This window comes from Caretta caretta, chromosome 5, assembly GCF_965140235.1.
Source record: "Caretta caretta isolate rCarCar2 chromosome 5, rCarCar1.hap1, whole genome shotgun sequence".
Taxonomy (NCBI): Eukaryota; Metazoa; Chordata; order Testudines; family Cheloniidae; genus Caretta; species Caretta caretta.
In genome coordinates, this window is record NC_134210.1 from 6,043,556 (window position 1) to 6,066,481 (window position 22,926).

The following is a 22,926-nucleotide window of genomic DNA, read 5'->3' on the forward strand; positions in this document are numbered from 1 at the left end:
GATGCATACCGTGGAAACTGCAGCAGACTTTATATACACACAGAGAATATGAAACAATACCTCCTCCCACCCCACTGTCCTGTCATGTGTTTGTTCTCTCATTTCCTCCCCAGTGGGAGAAGTATGTGCAGGGGAGTGATTTCTCTTAGAATTATTTTTATAATTATAATTACACACACACACACTGCTATATGCTTATGTCCAAGAAGGCAAGGTCAAAGAAATGTGCCTTGAACTTAGAGTGGAAGATGGTGAGGTTTGGGAGTTCATTCCACAGTCTGAACAGGCCCCCAGCTAAAGCTCTATCATCTGCATATATGAGCAAAGCTTATTGGAGCAAACTCTTATTGTTGAAAGTACCATTGCGCCAACGCAAAGTTATTGACTATGCTCTTAATCCTAGAGCTTGAGGTGATCTTTCAGACAAGCTGGGTGTAGGCCATTAAGGGCCTTGAAGATAAAGACTGAGACCTTGAACTTGATTTGATATTATACGGGACACAGTTGTAGGGAATGAAGAACAGGTTTGGTGTGTTTACAGTAGCCAGTGTTGCTGAGAGGTGATGCAGTGTTATGTACCAGTCAGAGTTTCTAAGTGCTGAAGGCTTCAGGCCGAGATACGCTACACTGCTGTAGTCCAGCCAAGAGGTGATGAAGGTCTGAATAGCTGAGGCCAGATCATCGTTTGCCAAGATGGGACAGAGTCTCCTAGCCAACCAGAGATGATAGCAGCATCCACACGTACTGCTTTCTGGGACCTAGTGTTAGTGAGGAATCCAAGAGAATTCTTAAACTATGGACTGAAGTGATCAGTTGTAGATGTTGGCCTTCAACCAAAGGAGACTGCGCCATGGAGGCAAATTCTTCAAAATGCTTTCCTCTGCCCACCAGCGTAACCTCTATCTTTCTCAGGTTCATCTTCAGCCAGCTGTTCTTCATCCATGAGGTGACCTCATCCCAACAGTAGTATCTCATGGTCGACAGCGATGAATGCTTCAGAGAGGTCCAGAGGGCAGATAATGGATATCTACCCTCTATCCGCTGATAGGAGGAGGCCATCCCTCAGTGCCACTGAGGAATTTCAGTTTGAAGGCCTTGGCCTGAATGCAGATTGTGCTGGGATTGAATATTCATTTCAATTAGATCAGGGGTCTCAAACAGAATTTACCTTAGGTCCAGGGCCAGTCCTCAAATCCTCCCAGCAGGCCAATAATGTCACTGAAGATGGTGTTCCGAAAAGAAAACATTTATATTGTATTTTTATTTTGAATTTCTTAGAAATAATAAAACAGTCCTACAACTTTAGATTCGTTGTGGCAAAAAGTCACGCTGCCTCCATGGCTGACTCTGCCCGGCGACTAGTGATGCTGCCTCCATGGCTGACTCTGCCCGGCAACTAATGATGTTGCCTCCACGGCTGACTCTGCCTGGCGACTAGCGATGGTATCTCGGTCCCTCTCCCCCTCCGCGGGAGGCAGTGCCTGCAGCAGACATTTTTGGCAGTGTGGCTGCCTGCATTTCTCCTCCTCGGGCCACAGTGGGGAGGTTCTCAGGCCGCCGATGGCCCACGGGCCGGGACTTTGAGATCCCTGAATTAGATGATTTTTGAAGTTTGCCTTCAGATAGCTTCTGTGTGAGCTTGCTCAGGAATAGGAAGTTTGACAATGGGCAGTAGTTGGCTAGAACTGATTATCTAGGGTTGGTTTCTTCAGTTTTGGTCAGACTATTGCATGTTTTGAAGGAGGAAGGGAAGATTCTTTCCCTTAAAGAGGCGTTGGCTATTTTGGTCATGAGTAGCACCAGTTGCTCATGACTCTCTCACAAGCTGGAAGGAACATGGTTGGATTCACAGGTCTTGGGTGAGTATTCCTTTAGGGTGTCTATAAGTTCTTGATGAGCGAATATATTGAACTTTTGATAATGCAGGCGAGCTACTGATTGCTGGGTGAAGGTGGGGCAGATCCACATTGTTGGGAAGCCTTCTTGAACATGTGTGATGTTTTCAGTGAAGTAGGATGATAGTTTTTTGCATGGCTTGGTACTCAGTTCTGACGCAGGCTGTAGACACTCAAGACTGAGGAAGCGGTTTACCACTTTGGTTAGCTCCTAAAACCAGTGCAGCCATTTGCTTTGAGTAGGTTTCAGATTTCTAAGGATGTATCCAAAGAGTACCTCTGTCCTGACTGTGTCCTTTTAATCAGAACATACAGCTGGGACCATCAGAGTTCAAAATATGGCTCATTAAACCTCTCCAGTAACATAGATGCTGTACATATATGCATGTGTTTGTGTGCATGAGTAAGCACACCACTGGATATGATTTTAGGGAAATAAAGATCTTTCTGTTCAGGAGCACATGGCTGATCATAGCCACCTGAGGTTTTCTTCAGTGCCATGCCCTGAACCCCCTCAAGAGTGGAAGAGAATAGGAATTGAGGGTAGGGAGTAGACAGAACTCATTCTTGGTAAATTAGAGCCATCCTGAGCATCCTCCTATTTCTCCCATGTAAAAAGTGGGAGAGAAGGGGAATGGTACCTTCGAGAGGTCATGGAAGTAGAACAGGATCTCTGACACTATGGCTTCCAGATGGAACAGCATTTGCTCTGTCTTAGTTCTCAACATTGTATGTCCATGGCACAGTATTGGGGTGATGCAGACTCTCCTCTTTTGAGTGAGTCTCACATCCTAAGAAACAAGGAAAGCAGATCAATCTTCTTAGCAATGGTCAGCAGAGCAGCTAGCTGCCCCTCAGTCAGGCTGGATGCTGCCCAAGTCTACAGGCCAGCCTCCTTGGTGCTAGGTTTTGTCTCTGTGATATTCACCCGGGTCATTCTCTTCTGTGGCACATTGTCACTCCAGATTTGGCACATTGTCACTTCTTTTCTTTCTCAGGCTGAGCTGATGTTTTATTTTCTCCAGCAAGGCTGGAGATGTCCCCCTGTGTCTGCAGCTGGTGTGCTCATCTGCATCATCTTCATTCTGTGGTCTCATGGGACACCGTGAAATGGATGCTTGGCCCCTCTTATCCTTTCCCTTAGCCATCAATCCAGGCTTAAAGGGCTGCTTCTCTGCCAGGTGGGCGAGGAATGGATGCCAGGTGTACTACTTCTTCCCTGTATCACTGGGTGGAGATATGGCCAGATTCACCTTTGTCAGCTCTGCGGAGCCCTGTTGCAGACACGTTCTCAGACTACTCTTTTTTTCGGGACATCGTGCTACTGTCCATCCTTTGCCTGCATACGTAGACAGAGGAGCCCCCTGTATTTTATCCTCTGCATCTCGTTTAGGAGAGACCCATTCTTTTCTTCTTAGGAAGCTTATTCTGTAGTAACAAAGACTTCCTATAACTCAGCTGGGAGCAGCTGTCAGTTCTGCACCACTTATGACCTCTTGTTGTTAATGGGAAGTCCTCCATCCTACAGTTAGGCCATGCATTTTAATGATTCCCTGGTTAATACATTGATAAATCCCCTCTGACTTTACTGCTTTTCTGTATAATCACAGTTTATTTAACACGCCATGTGGGGTTAGCCAAAGCTTGCCCCTTTGTAGTTCTCTTTAAATGCCATACTACTATTAAGGTAAAATAAGTGGCAATGCCCGTCAGTTACGCAAGGGTTAGAGGAAGCAATGTATAATATGTGCCTTGACTAGAAAGCGCCCAAACTTTGCCCAGCTAAGGGCTGCATTGGCCAGTTCTGAGGAGCTTGGAGCCCACACCTGATTAGCATAAAATTGAGCTGAATGTAAGGCCCTAGAGGGGAGCAAAATACTGCTTGATCTGCAGGAATGTCAATTGGAGGCTATTGTGCTTCACGCTCAAGCCTCAGGAGCAAAGTGGAGCATTTCATGGCTGGACCAGTCTCAACTGGCTGTGCCCGTATGTTAAAGATCAGGGTGACTGCTGGCTGCACTGTCCGTACTGGGGGGAGGGATAGCTCAGTGGTTTGAGCATTGACCTGCTAAACCCAGGGTTGTGAGTTCAATCCTCAAGGGGGCCATTTAAGGATCTGGGGAAAAAATTGGGGATTGGCCCTGCTTTGAGCAGGGGGTTGGACTAGATGATCTCCTGAGGTCCCTTCTAACCCAGATATTCTATGATTCTATATGCCTATAATACATGTAATGTTGTCATGAGTCTTATTCTTGTAGGTTTCAGAGTAACAGCCGTGTTAGTCTGTATTCGCAAAAAGAAAAGGAGTACTTGTGGCACCTTAGAGACTAACCAATTTATTTGAGCATGAGCTTTCGTGAGCTACAGCTCACTTCATCAGATGCATACCGTGGAAACTGCAGCAGACTTTATATACACACAGAGAATATGAAACAATACCTCCTCCCACCCCACTGTCCTGCTGGTAATAGCTTATCTAAAGTGATCATCAGGTTGGGCCATTCTTGTAGCAGCTGTAGACTCCAGTTAGATCCGAGCCCCATTTTAATAGACCATACACATAGTGAGAGACAGTCCTTGTCCACTGCCTTTAACCCAGCAGATGATCCTTCCTTCTTAAGGAAGCACATAAGAGTCTGTAAGTGTGGGTGAAAATCCAATAAGGCTGTATGACTTGTGACAGTTACTCCTTCAGTACACAATGTGGGAGGCATCTGCGTGTATACATTTATATTTGCATATGTCTGTCTATCTGCTATGTGTGTTTAGACAGAGACATGTGCACACACACAGACACAGTAAATAGGAAAACAAATGCATAAAGCTCCCAAACTTACTAACCACACTTATTCACACAAACAAAATTAAAGCAAACCGGTTCTGTCTCACTGATGGATGCGGTATTCTAACCTGACTGGTTTAATCAAACTCTTGTTGCCTTCATGTTCAGACACAGTCTGGTTCATCTCTTGGTGACAGCTGGCTTTGTCATGCAGCCTTATGCTGGGAAACTGCTGCAATGGAGTATCAAGAAAGGCCATTTCTTGTTTAAATTATACCAACAAAATGAGCTAAGGGAGTGGATTTTCCCAGAAAATGATGCCATTGAGCAATCTCTTAACAAAGACTGTGGGAAGCACCAGCATCTTTACACAAAAGATAAAGCTCTTTCCAGGTATTACCTGATTCCACACCTGGAGAAGAGCTCTGTGTGGCTCAAAAGCTTGTCTTTCTCACCAACAGAAGTTTATAAGATGGATCCAGCTGACACCTTGGCTGTCACCAGCTGTTCCTATTCTTGTAGAGAAACCACCAAGCACAATAGGGGAACTTTGCAAGCTGCTAGATTTCCTCATCTACTATCAGAGTTACATGCAAGACTTTTTGTGAAAGCAAAGTCATTATATGACTTATTGACTGTTCCACTGGGATCTGACACACAATGCTCTCAAAAGTGGAGTAAAAAACAAAGCCAAAGGATAAGGAAAGGGATCTGAACAAATACCCTCCCGAACAGCCAGTTACCTGGACTGAACAACTTCGCAAAAGGTTTCAAACAAGCTGATTGACTCTCCTGATTTTGCCTTACCATTTATCCTCTATGTAGATACTTTTAATAGAGGACTAGTTACGGTCTTATACCAACATTAGGAAGGGAAACTAAGAGGCATTGGCTGTGGGTCAAGAGCACTAACTGCATCAGAGAAGAATGATCCCTTTACTCATGAAAACTGGAGTTTCTACTGCAACTTCTACTACCTGTGTGTACAAGCTGTTGTTTTGTTGGAAGATGGCAAGAGTTTAATAAAATACTCCTGTTTTAAAACAGCCCCTGGCCAGGGAGTATAGCTGATTTGTGTAGATGAGAGGGATGGAAGGAGGAATGATGAAAGTGTGTATGAAAGAGCTGTTGGCAGGAGCACTGTAGTCAAGATTTACACACCACCTGTGTGGCCATGGACTGAACCCAAGAGGCAGCCATGCTGTTCTGATCATTATTCCCTTACACTTTCAGTGGTTTGGAAACTTTTTGTCCAGTCGTCTGATTATCTGCTAGATGAGCCCCTCCCCCCACCCCAAGTGCTGCAGCTCCTGATTTGGATCACCTGGTGCTGGTGACAGACTACTGGACTATGGGTCTGAGCCACTCTTGATCTATAGGCTAATATGGTCCCCATCACTGTAGCATCTGAGCAGCTCACTATCTTTTAATGTATTTATATTCACAACACCCCTGGGAGGGGGGCTGTGCTACTATCCCCATTTTAGAGATGGGGAGCTGAGGCACAGAGAGACTGACATTTCGTGCTGCTCCATGTGTGACATTCATCACTGACTACCCCCTGCCCCAGGACCCTCTCCCTGAGCATTGGGAGCAGGTGAGGGAGGAAGGGATAACCAGGAGGGTTTGTAGCCTGCCAAGCAGAACTGGGAGGTTTGGGGACCTAGGGGGAAGCAACACAAAATTACATTATTGGGGAGAAGGGGAAATTTTAGAAACGGTAGCTGTGGTTCATGTGTGTTGTCTCCATCCAGTTCTCACACTTGGGTTCTCTCTGTCCATCCCTCCCTCACACGCTCATGATCTCTCACAAAAATCACTTACTGCTCCCCTTACCCAAAATTCAGTTATTGCCACTTCTGCCCCCACAATCAATTACTTCTCGCCATCCTCTGCTTTAGCTACTAGATCACATTCCCAAAGCCAGGGGTTGAACTCAGGAGTCCTGACTACCGGCCGAGCCTTGCTCTAACCACTGCTGGCACCTTGCAGCCAGATGTAAAATCAGGAGGGTTCCCAGGCCTGTGTGGGATCCAACCTGTGATGGGTTGGATCACAGAAACCACCTTGGGGCTGCCAATTGATGTGCCAAGACTACTTCTGCCCTGGCTTTCCCTGCCAGCTTGGGACTCCAGCACCCTGTCTTGTTGAGCTAGACATGGCAGTGTGCTCCAACACAGACGCAGGGTCTGAACCACGTGCCCCAAAGCTGCAGACTTAACTGAAAGCAGCTTAAGAAGTGTTCCTGTCTTTAACACTCAGATGCTCAACTCCCAATGGGGTCCAAACTGCAAATAAATCTATTTTACCCTGTATAAAGCTTATACAGGGTAAATTCATAAATTGTTCGCCCTCTATAACACTGATAAAGAGATATGCACAGCAGTTTGCCCCCCCGGCAGGTATTAATACATACTCTAGGTTAATTAATAAGTTAAAAGTGATTTTATTAAATACAGAAAGTAGGATTTAAGTGGTTCCAAGTAGTAACAGACAGAACAAAGTGAATTACCAAGCAAAATAAAATAGAGCACGCAAGTCTATGTCTAAGAAAACTGAATTCCTCACCCTTAGAGGAATTCCAGTAAGCTTCCTTTTACAGACTAGTCTCCTTCTAGTCTGGGTCCAGCAATCACTCACACCCCCTGTAGTTACTTTCCTTTGTTCCAGTTTCTTTCAGGTATCCTTGGGGGTGGAGAGGCTCTCTCTTAGCCAGCTGAAGACAAAATGGAGGAGTCTCCCACAGGCTTAAATAGACTTTCTCTTGTGGGTGGAGACCCCCTCCTCTCTCCTATGCAAAGTCCAGCTACAAGATGGAGTTTTGGAGTCACATGGGCAAGTCACATGTCCACACATGACTCAGAACTTACAGGTAGCAGTTATGGCTCACATGCTAGCTTGAACGTCCTCATGTAGACTTCTTATGTGGATTGGAGCCTCCCAAGATCCATTGTCCCTTAAGTGCTTCTTGACTTAATTTGCACATTCCTTTCTCAAGAAGCTGACCAAATGCTTTACAAAGGCTACTTAAAAATCAAGCCAGTACACACCCAATATTCATAACTTCGAAAACAAAACTGATACATGCATACAAATAGGATTAATAGATTCAGTAGATCATAACCTTTATATAGATATGTTACATGGCATATGTAGCATAAAACATATTCCAGTTATGTCATATATATATTCACAAGCATATTTCCTCAAAGCCTTATGGGGTGCACCGTCACACAACCATTGTGTGTGGCCACCGCTAGAGCAGGTATCCTACCCATAGTATCACCGCAGCACAGCCAGGCTCTGGGAGGGAGGCCTGCGATGTGTGAGGAACAGACTGTGACCTGTCCTTACGGCCCAGAGCCGGCTGTTTGTGGTGCCCACATGCCCACAGGGTGGGGTTTCCGTTTGTTCCTTACTGTTCTTACAGTTACTGTTTAATAAACTGTATTTCGTTTGAACTGAATGCACTGATCAGTGGGTCAGGGAAGGGGCCGGAGTGGAGAGAGCACCCTGCAGTGGGGGAACTGTAGCCCCTGTCCTAAGTGGCCACGATGAGACTGAGGGTTAAGTCTCCCCGGGATTCTGGGCCCAGCCTCGTTGGGGTTATGAGGAGTCAGCCACATGGGAGAGTGGAAGGGGAGCCCTCAAGGTCAGACAGGCCTCTGGTAAAGGGCGTGGGAGCGAGGTCTCAGATCCTTTTGCTAGCTGATTCCATCAGGTTAGTGTAGAAGCCAGGAAAGTTCCCCACAATAGTGGGACAATTCCCCTGCTTACAATAGGTTGTTTTTACTCAAACCCAAAAAGTGAACTGGGCCAAATTCTCTCCCATCAGCATCACTGACTTCAACAGGGGGGCTTGGGTGTAAATGAATGCAGGAAATGGCTGGAGCCTGGGGTCTGAAACCCATTGAGGGAAGAGGGTCCCAGAGCCTGGGCTCCAGCCTGAGCATGAATGTCTACACTGCAATTTTATAGACCCGCAGCCTGGGCCCTGAGAACTTGAGAGCTGACACGGGGCAGTGGTGGGTGGTTCATTGTAGTGTAGACATACCCATAGATTCGTCTTCTTCTCCAGGTGTGTGCCAAGGCAAGAACAGATTCTTGCCCCCCACTCATAGGTTCTCACCCTTGATCTACCTAGGAGGTAGAGGGGACCTGCTACTGTCTTAGTTTCTTGCAAAGCTCTCCCACCCTCCTGCTTCTCAGTGCTTGATGCTAAGGATATTTTGGAGCTTCCAGCTGTCTATGCCCTTTGCTCTGAGTCCCAGTTCTTGCATAAACTACACCTGACTCACTGCACAAGTTTGCATGATTTTATCAGAGAGAACATTTTTCTGGACTTCCAGCGGTGATAGTATTCATTTAACATACCAACCCTCCACCCCCGTTAATCATTTACACAGACCATGCAATTATAACATATGGATGTTGAACACGGAATACACGTGCTCCTTTATGGGGTCTTCTGTATGTGGAATAGCTTGATACTTCTAGTGGCTCACTCATTCAGCATTTTTCCAGCTCTGATAACATCTTGGGTTCAAAGCAACTCTGTGCACACTTTTTAATTCTTAAACATATTTCTTATGCTTTCATGTGTAACATATCGCTACTGTATGTTACATTATTGACTACAGACCTGTATCCGCTTCTCTGTTTCCACCCTCTCCTCCTGTTCTGCCTTCAGCCATTCCAGTTTGGCCTGTGATCTTATCAGGTTTCAAATGCGAAGCAGGATGTGTCACTCCTGGTCAATGTTTTCATAGGAAACCTCCCAATAAAACCCAAGTTGCTGCACTACAGTAAGTGTTGCTGGCAGTTTAATCTCAGGGTGTTCTTCCTTTTGAGTCAGGGCTCAGTCAATGCCCTAATATGGCTTTAATGGGTGCTGTGCCCATGGCCTGTGAAGGGTAATGCGCAGGCAACGGTTAAAAGACCCTGGCAGTTTTCACAAGAGGTAATAGGCACGTTACCTGGAGTTGAGTGAATAAAGTGTAGGGTGATTTTTTTCTTTTTTTTTTTTTCCATTTTGTGAATTGTCAGCAGACAGACTGAAATTCACCAGTCCCTCCAGGCAGTCAAGGTGGCTTTAGTCAAAGGTATTTGCGACGTACATGGTTTATGTCACATGCTGGGCAGATACCAAAGAAGAAAGAAAGTCTCTTACCAGGTCCCTGGCCAAGTGATAAGTGTGCAATGATTTATATTGGCTGTGTACACAAATGAAGCAGTTCAGAAGGTACATGGGGTCATTGCTGGTTCTGGACCATAGCCTATAGTGGTATACAGGAAAACTGGCCAGAAATCAAAGGAGATCACCCTAGAGGTGTATTATAAAAGGATAATAATACCTAGCTCTTGAATAGTGCTTTAGAGCCATAGATATCAAAGTATTTTACAAAGGAAGTATCATTATCTTCATTTTACAGATGGGGAAACTGAGGCACAGAGAGGGTGAAATGGCTTGCTGAAGTTCAACCAGCAGGCAGTGTTGTCAACTCTCACAATTTTGTTGTGAATCTCTTAATATTTGGTGTCTTTCATAAAGCTCTAACTACTGGAATCAGAACATTGCTTGAGAATCTCAGCTTTTAAAATATGTAAGTTTCTAGCCCTCCTAGATGCAGAGAAATGTTTGAAAATGTGAAGCGAGTGTACCATAAAGGCACTCAAAATATATTGGTTTTTTCCCTGTATTTAAAGTCTACTTTTAAGCCTACCTCATGTGTTTTGGGAGCCTGATTCATGATTTTTGAAGACTTAGGGCTGGCAATATACTGAGCGTATCGCATATGACAGGTGTTTATAAAATCATGACTGGTGTGGAGAAAGTGAATAGGGAAGTGTTATTTACCCCTTCACATAACACCAGAACTAGGGGTCACCCAATGAAATTAATAGGCAGCAGGTTTAAAACAAACATAATGAAGTACTTCTTCACACAGCACAAAAGTATATCTGGGCTCAAAAAATGATTAGATAAGTTCATGGAGGATAGCTTCATCAATGGCTATTAGCCAGGATGGGCAGGGATGCAACCCCATGCTCCAGGTGTCCCTGTACCTCCAACTGCCAGAAGCTGGGACTGGATGACAAGGGATGTATCCCTTGATATTTGCCCTATTGTGTTCATTCCCTCTGACGCACCTGGCACTAGCCACAGTCAGAAGGCAGGACGCTGGGCTAGATGGACCATTGGTCTGACCCAGCATCGCCATTTTTATGTGCAGGCCAGGTGCAGAGCTGGGAACAGAATTCAGGTTTGCTGAGCCCTAAGTCCAATGCTCCCACCAGTAAGTCACACTCCCTCTTGGGATGCTGGCTGGAGTCTGTGAAGAGGGTAGTAGGAGGCAAATTCTGAAAACTGCTGACAGCGTTGGCCCAGACTTCTATTTCTTACTATGGTATTGATCGTACCTAGGTACCCCCAACTAAAGATCTGGGCCTCGTTTGGGAGATACCATGCAACATGTAACGAAGACAACCATCCCTACTCCAGAGAGCTCATTGATGTGTCAGGACAGACCCCACTGTTGCCAACTCTCATTTTATTGCGAGTAGTGATTTTGGGGATGTTTTTTCAATCTGTCATAAAAATGCAGAGTAGCCAATTCATTAATTTTCCCTTAGTGAAAATGGCTGCCATCTTTCATTATTGTCGAAGAGGCTGAAGCTTGCACCAAGGCTGCCATTTCCCTACAGTCTATCTGCAGGTGGAAGTGAGTGTGCCCCTAATAAAGATGGCTGCCAACTCCCATTGATTTTAATGCAACTGAAGCCATGCAAAATGGTTTTGATAGGGCTAGCCAGGACACTATTAGCACACAGGGACTGTGAGGGGCAGCGCAGACACTGTAAAAAAAGCAGAGCCAGTCTGAAGGGGGAGCAGGAGGCAGCTGTAAGGGTTTCAGGGGAAAGGGGGCAGCGGATGGGAGGGCAGGAGCTGAAGGGGAATGGGGGAATGTGAGGACCGGAAGGAGATTGTGGGGGTGGGAGATGGAGGAGATTGGATGGTAGCTCACCCACCCTGGGGGTAGTGGAAGGGAAGAGAATCTCCTCTAAGCACATAGGGCGAAGGACACATTTTTTGCATATGTTGAGGCTGAATTTTGACCCTTAAAAATTCACACATGCTTTGGGGGCAGGTTTTTTCCCCAAAAGCTTCACAAACCTGAAGCCAACCCCCAGCCGTCCACCGGCAAACACATTTATTATTTTTAAAAATCTCATGACTTTTAAGCCAGCAGAGACACACAGATTCTATGTGGTGAACTAGAGAATTATTGGTTTCAGAGTAGCAGCCATGTCAGTCTGTATCTGCAAAAAGAACAGGAGTACTTGTGGCACCTTAGAGACTAACAAATTTATTTGAGCATAAGCTTTCGTGAGCTACAGCTCACTTCATCGGATGCATCTTGATCTTCCAGCTGTGATCTTCCAGAAAACACCCTCCTGGCCACTGTGGATGTAGAAGCCCTCTACACCAACATTCCACACAAAGATGGACTACAAGCCGTCAGGAACAGTATCCCCGATAATGTCACGGCAAACCTGGTGGTTGACCTTTGTGACTTTGTCCTCACCCACAACTGTTTCACATTTGGGGACAATGTATACCTTCAAGTCAGCGGCACTGCTATGGATACCCGCATGGCCCCACAGTATGCCAACATTTTTATGGCTGACTTAGAACAACGCTTCCTCAGCTCTCGTCCCCTAACTCCCCTACTCTGCTTGCGCTCCAGTGATGACATCTTCATCATCTGGACCCATGGAAAAGAAGCCCTTGAGGAATTCCACCATGATTTCAACAATTTCCATACCACTATCAACCTCAGCCTAGACCAGTCCACACAAGCGGTCCATTTCCTGGACACTGCTGTGCTAATAAGCGATGGTCACATAAACACCACCCTATACCAGAAACCTACTGACTGCTATACTTACCTACATGCCTCCAGCTTCCATCCAGGACACACCACACGATCCATTGTCTACAGCCAAGCTCTGCGATACAACCGCATTTGCTCCAACCCCTCAGACAGAGACAAACACCTACAAGATCTCTATCAAGCATTCTTAAAACTACAATACTCACCTGCTGAAGTGAAAAAACAGATTGACAGAGCCAGAAGAGTACCCAGAAGTCACCTACTACAGGACAGGCCCAACAAAGAAAGTAACAGAACGCCACTAGCCGTCACCTTCAGCCCCCAACTTAAACCTCTCCAGCGCATCATCAGGGATCTACAACCTATCCTAGAGGACGATCCCTCACTCTCACAGATCTTGGGAGACAGGCCAGTCCTCGCTTACAGACAGCCCCCCAACCTGAAGCAAACGCTCACCAGCAACCACACAACACGCAACAAAAACACTAACCCAGGAACCTATCCTTGCAACAAAGCCCGTTGCCAACTCTGTCCACATATCTATTCAAGGGACACCATCATAGGACCTAATCACATCAGCCACACCATAAGAGCCTCATTCACCTGCACATTTACCAATGTGATATATGCCATCATGTGCCAGCAATGCCCCTCCGCCACGTACATTGGCCAAATCGGACAATCTCTACGCAAAAGAATAAATGGACACAAATCTGACATCAGGAATCATAACATTCGAAAACCGGTAGGAGAACACTTCAACCTCTCTGGCCACTCAGTAAAAGATTTAAGGGTGGCAATTTTGCAACAGAGAAGCTTCAAAAACAGACTCCAATGAGAAGCTGCTGAGTTTGAATTAATATGCAAACGAGATACCATTAACTTGGATTTGAATAGAGAGTGGGAGTGGCTGGGTCATTACACATATTGAATCTATTTCCCTAAGTTAAGTATCCTCACACCTTCTTGTCAACTGTCTAAATGGGCCATCTTGATTATCACTACAAAAGCTTTTTTCTCCTGCTGCTAATAGCTCATCTTAACTCATTAGCCTCTTACAGTTTGTATGGAAACTTCCAACTTCTCCTTATGTATATATATATATATCTTATTATATGTTCCATTCTATGCATCCGATGAAGTGGGCTGTAGCCCACAAAAGCTTATGCTCTAATAAATTTGTTAGTCTCTAAGGTGCCACAAGTACTCCTGTTCTTTTTAAGAGAATTATTGTCTACCTGGAAGGTGGAAGCCCCTCACTAAATTAAGTCCCTCGTACAACCTCATCCTGGTCCTCTCTAGGAACTGGAGGATCAAGAACTCTGTAAGTATGTCTACACTGCAACTGGTAGCAAGCCTCCCAGCCAGGGGAAGACAGACTCACGTTATGGGGTTTGAGCTAGTGTGCTAAAAATCGCAGTATAGCTAGAGGTAGCAGAGATGGCAGCTTGGGCTAGCCGTTGGAGTATGTATCTAGAGGTCCAGGCAGGTTTGTGCTCAGGTGACTAGCCTGAGCTGCTGTTTTCGGTGTGTTAGTTTGAATGGAGCTCACATTTCTGTGTACCTGAGCAAGGAAGCACACTCCTCCCTGCAGAGTAGATGCACCTGATGAGTTCAATTTAATTCCCCAGTTTACACTAGCTGGTGTTAAGGGAGAGCTAATGACCTGAGGATAGTAGCAAGGATCTTTGTCTGTACCAAAACAAATCCCGTGGGGCAAACCCACAACTGCAAGGATAAAGGGTAATAATTAGTTTGGGCAGTGGCCCAGAGAGGGTGAAAAATGGCTGGTTAAAGCTAGCATTTGATGTGGACTCCTGTTTCTCTAGAAGGGGTGGAGTTCTCCTGATTTAGCCAGAGTGAGAAATTAAATTAGTCAAGCACCCTACCAGCAGAGGGAGTCTGTGGACCAGAGGGGAACTGAGGCAGAGGCAATGCCTGATCCTGGAGAGGTGAGAGATCCAAGAGGGTACTTTATAAAGACGGGCAAAGTCACCCTATAAATCTGGATCCAAACTTCCTCATGTCCATAGGTTGCTCAGTTCCAGAACTTTCTGTTCAGGCTCATCTCAAGCATGGGTAGGAGGCAAGAGCACCACCTATGGACTCACTAACACCTCTCCCTGCAACTCCCTGGCTTATCCATGAGAATCTCCATCCAAGCCCTGTCTGGCCCAACCCTGTTAAGCTTCTGAGATCTCGCCAGAGCTCACAGCTTGAGGGGTTGTACTCCTGAGGGTGAAGGGTCAGGTGACAAAAGATTGCTGTGGACCTCCTGCTGTCACCATTTTCATGTCAACAACATTGTGGCCCACCTTGGAGGAGTCGTTGAGTTTCTTGGGGAAAGACAAGGGGTAAATAGCAATGCTGGGGATGAAAGATGCCATCCAGAGCCACTTACAGCTGTTGACCAAGTGTGGCAAGAGGGGACTTATGATTTAGTACATGGGCAGTTCAGAGGGAATGATGGAGGGGCCACTGAAGCACGCTGGAATAGGCAGTTTTCAGTCATAAATGTTGCTGCCTGTTGTAATTGCTCTTGAGCAGGTACATAAACCAAACCAGCTCCAGAGCTTCCTGTGGTTTCTGTACAAAGGCCAAGAGTAATTTCCTACTTAGTAAAACAATGTTATCGTAATTTCTGTGCTATAAAGACCTCTTCTCTTTTCTTCAGGAGCCAAAAGGGTTTGGGGCTAACTAGCTGGCCAGGAAAGGGTGAGAGAGACAGGGCGCTGCGGTTGGAGCTGGTGTTTCCTTGAAGCGGATACCTGGAGCCAGGCCTGTTTCTTGGGGAACATTGAAGGAGCAGCAGGAGACAGCTGCACAGGATGACGAGGAAAGGAGTCGGTGAAGGAGGACTAATAAAAGCTGGAGTAGTAAAATACCAACCTGGATAACACTTTATATTTATATAAAGGTTCTATTTATTAATGGCTTATTCAGGGTTAATACATGTCTAGTAGATGTGGTATAATCATGAACAGTGTGTGTTATAGGTGCTTGTAAGCATATTAATGGAAAGCAGAGATTGTTCTAGGTGATGGTTATTAGTAGGGCTAGTCGAAAAATAGCAGTGAGTTTTCGTTGAAACCAAAATTTTCTGTTAAGAAAACTGAAACTAGACATTTTGTTTTGGGTCATGTTGTTTAGGGTCTGCTTGAGCCTCCATAGTTCCTCATGGGAGTTGTGATTACAGGCCCATAACAGTGTGAGCTGGCTCCTTTAAGGAGTAAGGAGTCTCCTGTCCATGATGTGGTACCTCTAAAGAACAGGTGTTTAAGGGAGCAGCAGAGGAGCTGGCTAATGGGGGCCTGGCGGTAATCAGAGAGCTACCTCCTCAATGGGTTAAAAACCCTGCAGTTAGCTGACTTTGGGGAAGAGGGAGAGCAGGTAGTTTGGAAAGGAGAATGCAGTGCTGCTGGCTATGGGGCCCATGGATGAAAGTGGGGAGAGACAAGAGCAGTGCTGTGAAGCTCAGGTGGGTCCTGGCTAGAACCATTGTGCATCTGGAATCTCTTAATCAGAGGGAAGCTGCAGTTGTGAATCTAGGGACCTAGACAGGAGGCAATTTGAAGGAAGAGACTCTCCAGAGAAATCAAAAGCCACAGTAGAGCTGACAGAGCTCCCTGGCTCTGAAGTTACTGGAAGGGGAAGCAGGAACCTGAAGCTCTGACCTGAGGGTGAAATTGGAAACCCCAAGGGGGAAGGGTTTGGGCCTGAAAGGGCTGAAGTAGACTATATTTCCTAAGGACTTAATACACTGGCCACTGAGAAGGGGAACTTAGTTGAAGCACTCTGTGCTGCTAACATGTTATTGGGAGACCCAGGTGGGAATGGATAGCAGAGTGCCTTCACAAGTACTCCTTTTCTTTTTTCAAGGACCTGCTTTACTATGTGGTGGTGTGCTCTGGGATGGGACTCTGCCCTAAGGCACTTCATGCCTGTATTCTCCCCTATGGGCTGGATTGCATCTCCCATGATCCACTATGGTGTCTCCCTATGGCCGAGGTGCTGCCTTCCCAAACTCCCAGGGAAGCCTTTCCAATTGCACATGGCAATTCTGTGCTCAGTTAATTTTTCCAAAGAGAATTCAAGAGCTGGATTGACAGCAGATAGAATCAGTGTAATTACCTTCTGCATTGCCTCAGGTTGCAAATGTTCCCTCTGATGGGCCGTTTGAGATCACAGCTTCTTCAGATGAGCAAGAATGTGTCAGACAGATCAAATTAAGGACTAAATGATTCAGACAATGAACGGCTAAATTCAGGCTCCTACAACTAGAGAGGAGTGTAGGGAGTAGTGGAGCTGTTAAAGGAAGGTGGTAAATCTATGAAAGACTGTGGCAGGCAAAGGGCCAGCAGGGGATCCTAGTGGGAGCATGTTCACCCAGCTGCCCTTCTTACTACCTTTACAAAGATGGAGGTGCACTTCCTCTCCCCCAGCATTGGCTTCTGTGTACTGAGGGTCATGTAAGGAGGCTTGGGGGCCTTGGATATACCCTGGGGGCTTGACTGCGCTACTGCCGCAATAGTGATCTCTCCCTTGGGTGAGGGGAATTAGCTGCAACCTGCTGTGCAGGAGATGGGGAGGGGGATGTTTTTGCTGCTCCCTCTTCCCCCCACCCATTGCACCCCACATGGGCATCCACCATTAAACCCATAGAAATGTTCTCAACAAGAGATGCTCGTCTGACTCTCCAACCTGATCAGTGGAGGAGTGGTTGAGGAGACTTACATTAAAGATTGTGTGGTGCTCAGATACCTGGGTAATAGGAACCACATAGGTACCTAAACCAGATTATCATTGATGGGCTAGGGGGAGAGTGGCTGAATCAGAAGGAGTTCACTTATGCCACCAGGTAGTCAGAGAACTTGTCAGCTCTGCATGGGCCCAGGTTCTTTTGAAGAGTGTCTGGGTCTGTTGATGTTTCTCCTGGGACTTGTTTTTCCACTAGCCTAACAGCTGAAATCCTGGGGATGCTGCTTTGTCCGGTTGGTGCATTGGGAACTCCCCAAAAGTCATCACCCAGAGAGTCCAGAGGACTTGTGTCTGGTGAGTCCAACTCTGGCTCCAGTAAGTGTGTGTGTGTGTAGTGAAATTCTCACCAATTAATTCCAGTGGGAGTTTAGCCTGAGTAAAACATGAGTAAGTACTTAGGGACAGCGCCTTGAGTTTGTTGTGCAGGTAGCTTACAGCTGGACTCTGCAGTGTGAATGCCCATATGTGTCTGGTAGGATAATTGCTGATGGAAGTAAGAGCTGTTTGTGGGCTAGTCGCAGCACAAACACCCCCCCTTTCTGTTTGGATCCCCTATTGTCTTGAGACATCTAGACATACGAGGGGCAGCATGGTCCAATGGAAAGAGAACTGGAGTGGGACTCGGGATACCTGAGCTCTGTTCCTGGTTCTGCTGATGAGCTGATGTGTGACCTTGATTGTGTCACTTCCCCTCTCTGTGCCTCAGTTTCCCCTCCTACCTTGTATCTCTTGTGTATTTAGATTGTAAGCTCTTTGGGACAGAGAATGCCTCTTACGTATATGGAACTAGTGCAATGGGGCCTTGATCTGGGTTGGGACTCTAAATGCTACTATAATACGAATGATGACTATTTGATCCAAACAAGAGTTCCAAACTGTAACCGACTGTCCATTGTTAAGTTCTCTCAGCAGCTTTGTCCTCTAGTGTAACTTTTTTTTTTTTTGTTCTTCCTCCTATGTACGTTTCTGACTTTGTTTTGCAGCCTTAGGCTTGTGGGCCATTTGGAGAGCATTCAGTGGTGTAGTCAGATTGCTGAACTTTACATAGGAGTATCTGAATTGAGTAGTGCCTGTTGCATATCCTCTGTGGAAATGATTAGCAAGATTTTGTGACCCTTTTCAATCTCCAGAGGTTTTTTCCTGTTGACATTATTGTGAAAAGCATCAGTTAGATGAGAGTCCAAGAGCTTCCTTCTTGAATGGGGTGTTTCTGTTCCAGATTTGTGAAGACTTTTGATATTTAATCACAGTCTCCTATTGTGTACAGCACCTATGGGATATGGGTGGTCCAGGCAGGACATACTAAGGTACATTAGCGTGGGAGTACAGATCAGTAAATTTCTCATGTTGTTCTATTTGTATGCAGGCTGCTCGGCCCAGCTCCATTCTGCAGCCCTGCTTAGCAATATTTAGGATATTCCCACAGTGCATCGTCATGAATTGATTTCACTTTTATGTCCACGGTAGATGAAGGTGTTAATGTGACACAGTGATTCTGCCATACTAGGTTCAATGCTGCCGCCTCCTGGAGATGAAAATGGTGAACAAAATCAGAACATGTATCCATCACTTTGGTGCTGTGGAAATGGATGTATAAAAGTACAGGACAGTCACATACATATTGGTATACAGCTTCATGTGAGAAAATAACAGTAATTAAAATTAGAAATGGATAAGATGAACTAGTCACATCTATGCTATTTCACGCAACCACTGCAGGATTGTTCCCAAGCTTTCTCAACTGTTTCTCTCCTCCCTGCCCACCCAATCCAGTTTTAAAATGACTTGATCAATGTCCAATGGGGGAGACTAAACCATAGTGCAATAGATCTCTCTCAGTTTTTTCCTTGGTCTGTAATGACATTTAATTACTACATTGTTGGAAATATCTAAGACTGCTACAAAATTGAAGGTGGAAACCTAACTGTTTTGTTTTTTTTTAATTGACTGACCTCTTCTGTATGTAAATAACATGCAAGTTTCCCCTCAAAGGGGCCTTTCACCTGATGGCCTCAAAATGCTTTAAAAGTAGAAGCTGGGTCTCACAGCTCCCTGGTTCTCCTGTGAGACAGGGAAGTATCACTCTTCCCATTTTACAGATGGGGACACTGAGGAAATATGAAGCTTGGGGTGACTTGCCCAAGCCCACACAGGAGTTGAAGTTTGCACTGGGCTTAGATTCCCTGCTTCCCAGCCCTGTTCTCATTCTGGCTCTAAATTTGACAATACTTCAGTATCTGCTTCCACATGGATCATACATCACTTTGCAAACAGTTATGAATGTAGCCCCCTCCCAATCCCTATTTCAAAATAAGTATCCTTATTCTTGAGTTACAGATGCGGGGGGGAGATCTTGGGGTAATGACTTGCTCAGGGTCACACAGGAAGTTGGCGGGAGAGCTGGGAACAGAACCCAGCTCTCCCGACTTCACCACAAGACCATCCAGAAACTGAAGAGAATTATTCAATTAGTCCATTTTTCTGCTCCTGTGCCTAGTGTCCCATTCCCATGGATACAATAGCTGGCAGGAGGGCAGTAACTTTGCGGGCGGCAGCAGGGGAGACCCCCCAGCACTGGGGAAGGCCAGTGAAGAGACCAAAGAGGTAGGGGCTTTGTGGCAGCATATGACTTGTTTTCTTGTCAGCTAGTGTGCCATGTGCAGTTAGCAAACAGGTGCTGTTGAGAGGCTGATCATTTACCACACCTAAGGTAAAATGAGAGGCAGGGCTCATCATTACACAAGGGTTAGCAGAAGAAATGTATCCTACGTGTCTCTAGAATGACACAGCCAATCTTTGCCCAGCTAACGGCTGCATTGGCTATTTCTCGGGAGCTTGGACGCCACACCTGATGGTCACATTCCGCTCCATGTTACAAGGCCCTAGAGAGGAGCAACAGATTGTTTGTTTGTTTGATCTGGAGGAATGGGCACTGGAACCCAAAGCAGCAGGATCAAAGTGGAGCATTTCATGGCTGGATTTGTAATATCAACTGGCTGCACCAGTGTGTTAAAGATTAAAGCCAGGGCTGGCTGCGTTTCAACCACCCACAGTCTGTATTATATGTCTGATTATTTCCAATATAAAAATCTATTCATGTAGCCTCACAACACCCTAGTAATGTTGGTATTATTATCATCACTATTGTAGCACCTAGAAGCTCCAGGTGGATCAGAATCCCATTGTGGTAGGTTCTACTCAGATGGGCTCTGCCCCAAAGAGCTCCTCCTCCTCCTTTTACAGAGGACGATATGGGTTCAGAAAGGATAATTCACACACGGAGCCAGGAACTGAGCCCAGCTTCCCTAAGTCCCCATCCACTGGCTTTAAATCATCAGACCATCCCTAAGGAAGAACACAAGAGTTCATAATTCTGCATGAAAATCCCCTAAGGCTATATAATTTGTTACAGTTACTTCTTCACCACAGTGTGTGTGTGTGTGTGTGTATAGACAGACACACATACACAAAGTAAAAGGAAAACTATGCACACTAACCTTTGATTTACATAGTCCCAGTTGTAATTTAAAGACCACGAATAAAACCAAGCTGAATTCTTTAAGGTTCAAGCCTCCAGGGCACTTACAGAAAATTTAATTTAGTGGAGGATGGTGAATGAGATGAGTGATCAAATTAAAAACTTTATTTAGAATAAAATAATTCATTAAAGCAAACAGGCATTCCAATAACTATACTCCCTTCCTGAATGTCAAGAATGGATGTAATCTTTGATGGTAGATGGTGCACATAATATAAAATTAGCATACTACCCTTTCTATAATTGATGATAATGCTCCTTAATTAACATTCAAGCCACCTTTTACCATATCCATATTTCTGCTACCAGAATTAAATATTTTCTACTTTCTCACTGGCTATTTAACATTAAGCATCATCTGAATTAACATCTGTGTAAACGCAATACCAATAACTATCAATATACAGTAGATAGTATTTTCCAAAACATTAATGTTTTAAATAAAATGTTAGGACCAAAACATGACCTGGAGTTATGCCCTAACTTATCTCTCACTTGACTCTGAATTGTCTTACTTCGCTTTACTTGTATTTTAACAGGCTTGGCGTGACTATTGTCAAGTCTGTTTTTAGGAAATAGATTTTTGGGCCTACTTATATTTCGATTTTATAACATAAGCAAGCATCATCACTATAGGCTACAACACAAATTTATTACAGCTAACTGGTTCTGCCTCACTAATGGGTGTGGTATTCAGATGTAATTGGCTCTGTCAAACTCTTGCCTTGGTCATGTCCAGACACAGACTAGTTAATCTCTTGGTGACAGGTGGCTCTGTCATTCAACCTTGTGCTGGGAAAGTGGTGCACCAGAAGCTCAGGAACAGCCATCTCTTGTTTAAATTACACCAAGAGGTGGATTTTCCTGGACAAACGGCCAAATGCATGTGGCAGCAAGTTTTTCACTTGAGGACTTGCAAGACTGGCATTTAGATTGGAATGCTCCATGTTTGCATGTGAATTTGGCATTCATATATCCATGTAAATACACTCAACTGGCTGCCCAGTAAATGGAGCCTGAATTCATGCAAACGCATTATATTAGTCTCTGGATCTATATGGGCAAAGTGTCACAATGCTGGGAAGCTTGTCTTGGGATGGCTTTTGGGATCTGCCATCATGCAGATCCTACTGTTAATAGAAGGGCATGTTTTCAGTTTTGCTGTGCAGCTGTATAGAGCCCAAATAGCTGATTAGACATGCACAATCAGTAGCTCCCAGAACGGCTGGGATATTTGCTAAATTCATAGCGTAGCAGTGCGGCCGCATATATCTATGAAAACTAATAGAACTTTGGGAGAGGGTGCAGATTCTGACTTCAGTTATGCCAGAATCATACTCAGATCTCTGGTGCCTTAACCATGAGATCCATCCAGTAAATTTCCCACTGTTCTTTTAAAAAAAAAAAATTACTGGTGGAGGGACGGCTTTTGCATAACAAAATATTAACCTGGCCTTGGAAACACCCTACTTTTAGTGACACTCTGAGAATCGACGCATCTCTAATATATAGGGTGGGTCACTCATGGTAAGAACAAGAGAAGTGAAATCTGTTTCAAATTTACAGCTCTCCAGAGCAGAGGATCCGGGGTCATGGAACATGTTGTCTCTTGTCAGTTGCCATATACTTGTAATAAAACTTCACAAGATTAGATACAGCAAAGAAGGTTTGAAAACATAACTGATCCTTCAATAACAGGAATTAATGATGACCGGACAACTCATGTTTGACTGATGCTGTTCGATCAGTTAGGAAAGGTGACTGACAGTCGGCTGGCTAATGAGTGGCTGGAGGGGTGGCCAGCGGAGAGGGACGAGTGGCTGGTGGGGCGGTCAGCCAGCACAAGTGCTCAGATTGCGGAGCAAGCAAGATGCCTTCTTCCCCAGGTGGGAGGTGAACTCACACAGATGCACCTCTGAACCCTGACTAAGGACAACCACTGTGAGTGGGGTGTGGTGAGGGAGCAGAGGAGGGCACAGAAAAGGAACTTTTGGTTGTAGAACTCAAGAACACGAGGCAGAAGACTCTGCTTCACGCACTCGGGGGTGGGTGTCCTGC